The 10,000-nt window shown below is 45.1% G+C and overlaps 3 non-coding genes across 3 annotated transcripts in view; all 3 read left to right on the top strand.

Moving 5' to 3' along the window:
• Positions 1 to 70, top strand: part of trnae-uuc — a 72-nt gene extending 2 nt beyond the window's left edge. The window contains exon 1 of the tRNA in view: positions 1 to 70. This exon is cut by the window's left edge and continues 2 nt beyond it. This is a non-coding gene — a tRNA (tRNA-Glu).
• Positions 71 to 553: 483 nt separating this feature from the next.
• On the top strand, positions 554 to 626 carry trnar-acg. The gene has a single exon. It is a non-coding gene; the product is annotated as a tRNA-Arg (tRNA).
• Positions 627 to 842: 216 nt separating this feature from the next.
• trnae-uuc lies at positions 843 to 914 on the top strand. The gene has a single exon. It is a non-coding gene; the product is annotated as a tRNA-Glu (tRNA).
• Positions 915 to 10,000: the final 9,086 nt, after the last annotated feature.

Below are 10,000 nucleotides of genomic sequence, written 5' to 3'. Positions count from 1 at the left end.
CCATATGGTCTAGCGGTTAGGATTCCTGGTTTTCACCCAGGCGGCCCGGGTTCGACTCCCGGTATGGGAAGCAGTTTTAGGTTCCCGTCAGCATATGCTCCTTCCCACGAGCCCCATAACAAACCTACTGTCTGTTTCCAGCTGCCTGGCCTGTTCTTAATCTGTTGGACTCCTTTCAAGTGGCTTAAGACTGTGGCACTCAACTATGTGGACTGTGTCCCTCTTCAGAAGCTTTTCCCACCCTTCAGCATCTCGTTTGCGGAGCGCATACTGCAGCCGAGGAGTCATCAAAGGAGCCGGTGTCAATACCAGGTCACAGAGCACACACTCTGAGAGAGGATTTTTACTGGCAGCAGAGGAGCTCAAAGCCTGTGGTTGGCCGTGATCGTATAGAGGTTAGTACTCTGCGTTGTGGCCGCAGCAACCCAGGTTCTAATCCGGGTCACGGCATCTTTTGCACACGGCTGGATCGTTGGCGTTAAGCCCGGCAAACTGTTGTGGCCCTGTGTCGGGAAACACGCTGACTGTCTGCCTGTGCCACCCCTTCCCTGCAGGGCCAGTGGCGCAATGGATAATGCATCTGACTACGGATCAGAAGATTCTAGGTTCGACTCCTGGCTGGCTCGGCGGCACTTTTTGACCGTACGCTGGGAAGATCTGTACGCTCTGCTGTGGCCCTCTGTCCTTTCCCTGGGCAGTACGTTTGCCGCCGACTTCGGTGGGCCTTGATGTGGTCTCTCGTCACGGCGTAGTAAGTCCTGGACAGCCGTCGTGCTACTGGTGGTCGAGCATAAATCCCCACGCGAATTAGCTTTTCCCCAAGCAACCTTGCTTTTGTCTCTTCCCATATGGTCTATCGGTTAGGATTCCTGGTTTTCACCCAGGCGGCCCGGGTTCGACTCCCGGTATGGGAAGCAGTTTTAGGTTCCCGTCAGCGTATGCTCCTTCCCACGAGCCCCATAACAAACCTACTGTCTGTTTCCAGCTGCCTGGCCTGTTCTTAATCTGTTGGACTCCTTTTGATAGGTGAAAATTCACCCTCAAGTTACTTCAGGACTCCAGAGTTGTCAATCAGTATATTTATTCAACAAGAGCAATTGCAATCGGGCTCACTCACAGCACAAGGATGAAAGTGAAGCAATGATAAACACATCGCACAAGGTTTATATAGACAGAAGTTGAGCATTCAGCAGGGAAAACCACGTGGTGGATTTCTCACGTCGGAGGCAAGGATGGAAGTTTTGCCCAAGGTCGGAAGAAGCACAGTTCGTCCCTTATTATCACTTCTGGTCTAAACATACTCTTGTACAAAATGCAGACTAAGTGGCACCTAATATTCTAAGTTACACAGGAACACAGAAAAGCCATGTCCCTGTTAAAGAGAAAAGCATATAAGATAATTATTAAAACAAGGCACTTGATTCATATATTCAAAAGTCATTAACAGTGTTTGGTAATTATCTCCATCAATCCACCCTTTTATCCGTTTCAATGGATAATCAAAATTACAATCATAATCACAAATCAACATTATAAGCGTACATTATCAATTTCAATGGATAACCTCAAAATCATCACTCTGAGCTTCTTCACATGGATTTTCGGAACAGAGATCATTACTGAGCATTATTCATCTACCTTCGTAAGTAATTATCAAGCAAAATTTCCATCAGAGGCACAAGCGCTCTGTATTTGTAAGGCAAGGTATTGGTTGTCAGCAGTGTTAATCATTCCAGTCACCATCTTCCGTATACAGGGTACAACACAGCATGCACAGGTTGCCAACAGACACAGAATAACCAAAATCACTCCCACACAAGACATCAAAATTTCTTCCCATGAGGAAAACATTCTTGGCAGGGCACCGAACCAATCCTGCGTGCCAATTCCCTCTTGCATTTTGTCTGACAACTTTTGCATCTTTTGTAGGATCAGATCTAAGTCTTTCCCATCTCCGGTGTTGTCAGGGACATATGTGCAACATTGGTCCGTACCAAGCATGACACAAATGCCTCCATTCATGGCAGTGAGAATTTCAAGCACAGCTGTGTTTTGTCGTGTTACCCTGGAGTTTGCTTGTAGTTCTTCTCTGATCTTTTGTAGTCCGTCTCTGGTCAGGTTTGGAACTTCATCTCAGTGTAGTAAAGGAAGTTAATCCAGTCTGTGTGTGCTCCGATGACGCACCAGGGGCAAAGGGTAGATGCCAGGCCATTCGCTGCTGGGTTCAAGGCCTTGTAGTAGTCTGGAATGCCTCGGGGAATGCCCAGGCCGTCGAACCAGATCCCGCTGTCATCCCCTGCTTCTCTCCTCCCTCGTACGGAATGCATTGGAACGTTCCTCAGGTACTGGTGAGTCTTGGACCTGGGGGTAATCTGAAAGGGTTGTACTAACATTGTTCTAGCACAAGTTCCAGACCAACCCACAGGCAGTGTAGCTCTTAGTTTTCCTTCCCCACATAACCACCACATATCAGCTATGGCTATATCCTGTACTTCAAGAAGTCTGCCATTCAAACACATCCCGCTGTTCTACATTCACTGGAAGTATTTAACTGTATTTCTCTCCCATTATCAAGCACATGTGTAATGGTCTTACATTGTGTCCAGTGTCCTAGGTGTGCATCGTTCTTTTCCCCAGGTTTCAAATAGCATTCAAACAGGGCATCTTTGCTAATAATGTGTGGAGGTGGTGCAACATTGTCTGGCATGTAGGGCCAATTAAAATGTGAACAGTCATGCTGTATAGCTGTATCATTAAACGCCCTATTTCCCATCATCAGCAAACATTCTGCAGAACACATTGGCTGTCGTATGTAGTTACATTGGGCAGGAAGTTGTGAACAGTCTTTTCTACGACACGAAGCGTCCGCTAGATGGCACATCTTACACGTGCACTTGTTATCTAGGAGTAATTTGACATGTTCCTTCCAGGCTTCAGTTTCTAAAAATTCTTTATCACAGTGATCTATGTCATAAGGTACAGGGGTCGCCAGGAGTGGTTTGGTCGGCACCCTGGGCCCTGCACAGACTAAACAGTCACCTTGTGGTATGTGCGTTCGGACGGTCTGATTTACCCATTTCCACCATGGATGATCTTTAGCCAGGTCCCATCGTGGATATTCGTCCAGGGCTGGTCTCTGCTGTCTCATCCATAAGTATGTTAATAGAACAACAATGTAAAATCCTACAGTCGTTGCTAAGAGTCCCCCACATACCTTGGCCCACTTTGAGTAACCTCCCATGACTTTACAGAGGAAGAGACCTCTCACTCCACAATTTCCACTAGGTTCTAATCCCCCAGGACAGTACTGTATCTTCTGCCAGCGGTTGAGACGAATAGAATCTAAACATCTAAACCCCTTTGTAGGCTGGTCTTCTGTCACGGTGGGCACTCCCTGGAAACAGCAAAGAAAGATGATCTTTATTCCTCTGCCTCAGCCGTGTGCAGGCTTACCCGTTTACAGTGAGTCAGATGTATCCACGTGGCTCTCTCGGCTATTTTGACTGCGGTAGGTGTTGACAGTAGCACTTGGGTATGGCCCTACCCACCGGGGCGAGTGCCAATGTTTTCTTTGAGACTTTTGGTTAGAACCCAATCTCCTGGTCCGACCTTGAATTCAGCCTCACAGTGTTCCTGCGGAGGGGAGAGAAGTCTGAGAGCATTTAGTTTTGACAACATCTTGCCATGTACTCTGAAAGTGTGTATTCAATCTCTTCGTCTGTTTTAGCAAATGGTTTAAGAGCTGGGGCAGTATACGGGTCTTCCATACATCATTTCAAATGGTGACAATCCTTTTGCTGACTTAACTACATGCATGCTTAGTTCCACTAATGGTAAACAATGGACCCATCCTTTTGCCCGTATCTTGCATTGCTTTCCTTAGTTTGCTTTTAATCGTTTGATTTGTCCTTTCCACCAGTCCTGCTGACTGAGGGTGGTATGAACAGTGATTTTTTCAGTTCTATCCCATTTGTACGCTGATCAAACGCAGTGTTTGGTTCACAAAATGAGGACCATTATCACTGTAGAATCCTGGTAGGAATTCCGAATTTAGGGATAATTCCCGCACAATAATGCCTTGGCTACTGCATGAGCATCTGCCTTCTTACTTGGAAATACTTCTACCCATCTAGTAAACACATCTACTATGACTAGGCAATATTTCTTCCCCTCATCCAGGTTTAGTTCAATGAAATCCATGCACAGATATTCAAAAGGATATTGTGGTTCTGGAAACTTGCCAGGTTTCGGTCTGGAAGTTCCCCTGTGGGATTATTCTTTGCACCAGATTAAACATCTTTCAACAAAAATGCTTTGAATAAGAAGTAAATCCATAGGTAGTAAAAGATCTTATCTACCTCATAGCACATCCCCACCCTTTGAGATATGAGTCACCCCATGACTCAATGTCGCAACATATCTGTACATGTGCTTTCGGTAAGATTGGCATGTTTCCATTTTCCCACAGGCCTTCCGTCAGTTTGCTTGGCTCCCGTGTTTTTAACGCACATCTTTTTTTCGGTGTTTTGGTGCTTGGTGTTGCATGTCTTTCAATATTGTGAGGTCTAATTCTTCAATTGTGTATCTGTCAGATGGTTGTGTGCAGTGCGGGCCTGTTTTGCCGGCCTTTCGTCTGCCTTTTGTGGTTTCCCCAATGAAACCGGGTCTTTTGCATGTGTCGTGCCGCAGCGCACATTTCATGAGTTGCCACTGCTTTTGGAAGTTGTAGTGCGATATTAGTTCTAGTATCAGCGTTCTTGTGTGATAGGGTTTACCTGTAGATGCTGATCATTCCCCTGTTTGCCCACGTGGAAGCCTGCGAACACATGGCCATGTGGAGAAAGCATAGTTGCTATCTGTGTAGATATTAAACTGTCTTTTTCAGCTACCAAGCTTGCATGCTTTCCAGTAAGGGCAATCAGTTCCGCTGCCTGTGCGGAATAGTGGGGGAGGTAGTGGCTCTGCCTTCAGGTTTTCTCTGCTGTGACTACAGCGTAACCCGTTGTCATTACTGCCATCAAGGTTCTTTTTGCTTGAACCATCAACAAACATAGTTAAAATCAGCTTCTGAAAAGGCATATCTCGTAGGTCAGCTCTGGCTGCCATTGTCTTATCTGTCTCAGCAACACAATCATGTGGGTTCCCATCCTCTGCCGTAGGTAAAAGTGTAGCTGGGTTTAAAAGTCCACAGCGCTCAATAGTGATATGAGGCTTGCGAGAGCAAAACAAGTCATGCAAGATAAGTGTCTGGCTGGTGACATGTAAGCATGTTTTTGTTGTAGCAACAAAACAGATACCGCATGTGGAACCTTCAGTGTAAGTGGACTGTATAGTACAATAGGAGCAGAGGCCTGCACCGCCAAGGCTGCAGCCACTACTGCTTGTAAACATTCAGACATTGCTTGGGCTACTGGATCTAGCCGTGTGGAATAATATGCCACTGGTCTCAACTTAAGTCCCCACTCCTGCATAACAAAGATGTCATATAACCTTTTTTAAGTCTACGGCTTGTATGAACGGCTTGTCGTGTCATGATGTGCTAAGACAGCAGAACTAACCAAAAGTTGCTTAATGTGATCAAAATGCTTGCCTAGCCTCCTAGTCCATTCAATAAGATCTCTTGCTGACATGGGTTGAGAATAAATTAAACTCTGTAATATTTGTGTCTCCAACGCATAGTTAGGAATCCACTGTCTACAGAAGTTAGTTATTCCCAAAAAAGGACATCATCTGTTTCTTTGTCTGTGTTGGGGTGCTGCTAAAATAGCTTTCTTTCTCTCTGGGGTCTATGTGAGCGACCCAGTGCTGGAGATAACATAGCCAGATATTTCAACTTCAGGCGACAACAGCTGTAACTTGTTTTTACTGGCTTTGTGGGCCTTTGTTCCGCTAAAAATTTCAATAAGGCTATGGTATCTTGGTTTACAGAGTCTCCTGATCAGGGGATGAGACAAGGATGTCATCAACATAAAGGAGGAGATTACTAAGTCCAGGTGGTGTGAATTTAGCTAAGTTTGAGCTCATGGCCTGTGAAAATATAGTGGGTGATTCACAGTACCCTTGTGGTAGCCGAGTCCAAGTCCAGCGTTTTCCTCAAAAGTGAAGGCAAACCAGAACTGGCACTCGGGTTTCACTGTAATTGAAAAAAATGGCATTTGCTAAGTCAATTACAGAAAAATGAGTCGCATTCTTAGGTATTTCATTTAACAGATGCTGGGGTCAGGTACAATGGAGCTCTGGGAATGACTGCAAGATTTACTGCTTTTTAAATCCTGCACCATTCGCCAACTCTGTGAGGGGGGTGCCTTTTTTACAGGAAAATCGGTGTGTTACATGGGGAGTCTGGGCAAGTATTATTACCCCTCTTTCTCTGAGTGTTTTGAACACAGGAGCTATGCCTTCTATGGCTTCTCTTCTTAATGGGTATTGTCTTGATAAGGTCGATATACCCTTTAGGTGTTATCTCAACAGGAGCTATGCCAGTTATTTTTACCTACATCCGCAGGCCCTTGTGACCATAACTGTTTGGGGAGACAATTTAGCTCAGTTTTCCTCCTCAGTGGTCAGATAAAACTGTTTGTCACTCCTTTATCAGCCCCTCACCCTCTTGCTCACTGACCCTTATCGGCTTAAGGCCATATGTTGTTGGAACAACTCCAATCCCCAACCCACACATAACATCTCTTCCAGTAAATTAATGGGGCATGTTTTTGAAACAATAATCTGACATTGAGCTGTTTTGCCCGTTTGCGGGTCTTCGAAGACAATAGGATCGGTGTACGGCTCAGTTTCGAGATGCCCAGAGGCGGATCTGACTATGACTTTCTCTCCAGACAATCTCACCGTGCCCGTCATGTCTTTCTCTCTGAGTACTGTTTCTGCAGGCACCAGAGTCACACAAAAATGTCATTGTTTTTCCTGCCATTATCAGTGTAAGTCTTGCGCTGTTTGGAGTAGCCATTAAAGCAAAGACATTTTCATAATCAATGTTTAAAATTTCCTCTGTGTCATTGTCTTCTAAGTAACCCTCAGTCGGGCTGGGAGGAGGTGGCCACCTCTCTCCAGCTGTTACGTCTAGTCATTGTCTTCTGTCCTCCCTTTCCCTAGGAACTCTGTTGTCATCCCTTTCCCAATTAACTCCGTTGTCATGTCTTTCCCTTTGAGCTCTGTTGTGGCAGTCTTTGGCCCAATGCCCGTCTTTCCCACATACATAACAGTAATTCTCCCAGTTTTCTGACCTTCTATTTCCCTTGTTTCCTCCTCTTCTTCCTCCCCCTTTTCTTCTATTAGATTGTCCCCTGCGTGTCGTCTCACGGTCTGTTTGTACCTCATGGATTTCAAATTTGTTAACCATTTTCTTTTCTTTCTCTAGGATAAAGCTTTCTGCATGAGCAGCCATTTGCTTAACAGGGTTAAACCCGTTCTTTTGCCATTGTATCAGATGTTTTTTTATAAACGTGCTGATTTCCGTTCTCATCCCTCCCATGAATGCATTTTTTAACTGCATTGCGTAAGGCCCTTCATCTTCCCATACAGGTGGTTCGGTCATCCCACTATGTACTTTGAAAATTTTCCTTAGTCTTTCTAAGTATTCTTGAATTGTTTCTTTTTCTTTTTGCATACAATCAGCTATCTTAGAGAAGTCTGCGTGTCCACGGAAATGTTGTTGTATTCTCCCTATGAGGGCGTCTATTCTAGTCCAATACTCACTGGTATTGTCTTGTGAATAGTTCAGTGGTCTGCCGTTCTGGCCGATCGCAGTCCAGGTATCAGCGACCTGGTACCACTCTATTCCCAGGACTTCTCTGACACATGTCTCGAACTCAGCTGCGTTCGGACGGAAACTGTCTGCCATCAGTCTTAGCTTTGCAATGCAATCTTCTGGGCCATCTTTAGGGTGTGGTATGTCAGCGGTTACGCTTTTCACATCGTTTATTGTCCAAGCTCTATATACGAATACTGTAGGATTAGTGTCTTGATCCCCTGCATTAGGGTTTGGCATTTCTATCATCGGAGCAATTAGATCATTTTCTTCAGCTTCGATAAGTGGATCATTTCCTAACAGTCTATTTGTATTTGCTTTTCTGTTATCTCTAACACGTTGGGAGAATCTTCCTCTAGGAGGTTGTCCGGGGGTTACAGGGCGTAGCACTGTATTTGTTGGGTTGTCAATAGTTCCCCATGAAAACGGATCTATTGGAGCCGGAAGTGGTGGATATATTGCTGGAATAGGGATAAGCACAGGAGGTTGCTCCTCATTCGCTCTGCCAGTTATGTCCATCACTGGTGTATCATCAATCTGAATAAGCAGAGGAGGTTGCTCCTCTGCTCTCCTAGTTCTGCCTATCACTGGTGCATCATTATCCTCATTTGCTTTGTAAGCAATCAGGTGTTGTTGTATCTTTTGTAATTGTTCGTTTACTGACTCTCTTTGATTAGTGGCTCTCCTTTTCGCTACACCATGCCATATTTGGGCCTCCCTTAACCCAAGTTTTTCTTGCATGTGGTTATCACCACAGGCCTTCTCTCTGATTTTTTGTATCAAGTCAGCAGTTGCCTCTACTTTTAGCTCTCCCTCAAATCCAAAATCTTTTTTCCACATATGTCTATGCCTTACACAGTCAGCGCTTGCTTGTATTGCCATATGTTTCATATCCCCCTCTAACTGGGATATGTCATCAATTTTAGATCCCTTGTTTCCCATTTTTAATTATTGTTAAAACTCTTTAGTCTAAAACAACACAAGGTAAGAGGGAACGGATAGACCTTTAAAAGACTTCTCCGGAGTCGTCTAGAAATAGGTCTAAGAGAGTTTGTACAGGCTTCCAGTGGCCAAGGGGATATATCTCTCATTTACCCCGAAGAGTTTGTACAGGCTTCCAGTGGCCAAGGGGATATATCTCTCATTTACCCCGAAGAGTTTGCGGAGGACCCCCTACCACGCAGGTTTATCTCTCATTCACACCCTGAAGAGTTTGCGGAGGACCCCCTACCACGCAGGTTTATCTCTCATTTACAACCTTTTTACACAGCTAGCAAATTCGTTCAACACACGAGGCAAGCAGGAATATCTCTAACAAGTCTGTAACCTTAAAGAATTCTCTCTCTACCCCGCGGAGAACAGGCAACACAGCCCCACTCGAAGACACGTGTACACAAAACCGAAACAAACAATAAACCAACAATATACTCACAAACAGCTCGGAGTCCACCCCCTACAGTCCGATTCAGTTCCTTCACTCTCGGCTCTCCTCGCTGGCAGGCCCTGGCCTCCTTCCAATTCAAGTTGGAGGTCTTTAGAAAAGGAGATGTTGTCTCCCCCGTGCACGGTTTCAGATCCTGATAATTAGCCCAGCGTGGAGAGTCGAAGAGGTTGTTGGAATCCCGGTCACGAGCCCCCAAATATGATAGGTGAAAATTCACCCTCAAGTTACTTCAGGACTCCAGAGTTGTCAATCAGTATATTTATTCAACAAGAGCAATTGCAATCGGGCTCACTCACAGCACAAGGATGAAAGTGAAGCAATGATAAACACATCGCACAAGGTTTATATAGACAGAAGTTGAGCATTCAGCAGGGAAAACCACGTGGTGGATTTCTCACGTCGGAGGCAAGGATGGAAGTTTTGCCCAAGGTCGGAAGAAGCACAGTTCGTCCCTTATTATCACTTCTGGTCTAAACATACTCTTGTACAAAATGCAGACTAAGTGGCACCTAATATTCTAAGTTACACAGGAACACAGAAAAGCCATGTCCCTGTTAAAGAGAAAAGCATATAAGATAATTATTAAAACAAGGCACTTGATTCATATATTCAAAAGTCATTAACAGTGTTTGGTAATTATCTCCATCACCTTTCAAGTGGCTTAAGACTGTGGCACTCAACTATGTGGACTGTGTCCCTCTTCAGAAGCTTTTCCCACCCTTCAGCATCTCGTTTGCGGAGCGCATACTGCAGCCGAGGAGTCATCAAAGGAGCCGGTGTGAATACCAGGTCAC

Source organism: Clupea harengus, unplaced genomic scaffold (assembly GCF_900700415.2).
Source record: "Clupea harengus unplaced genomic scaffold, Ch_v2.0.2, whole genome shotgun sequence".
Taxonomy (NCBI): Eukaryota; Metazoa; Chordata; class Actinopteri; order Clupeiformes; family Clupeidae; genus Clupea; species Clupea harengus.
The sequence above is the reverse complement of the archived record's forward strand: the minus strand, read 5'-3'. Positions and strand labels throughout refer to the sequence as shown.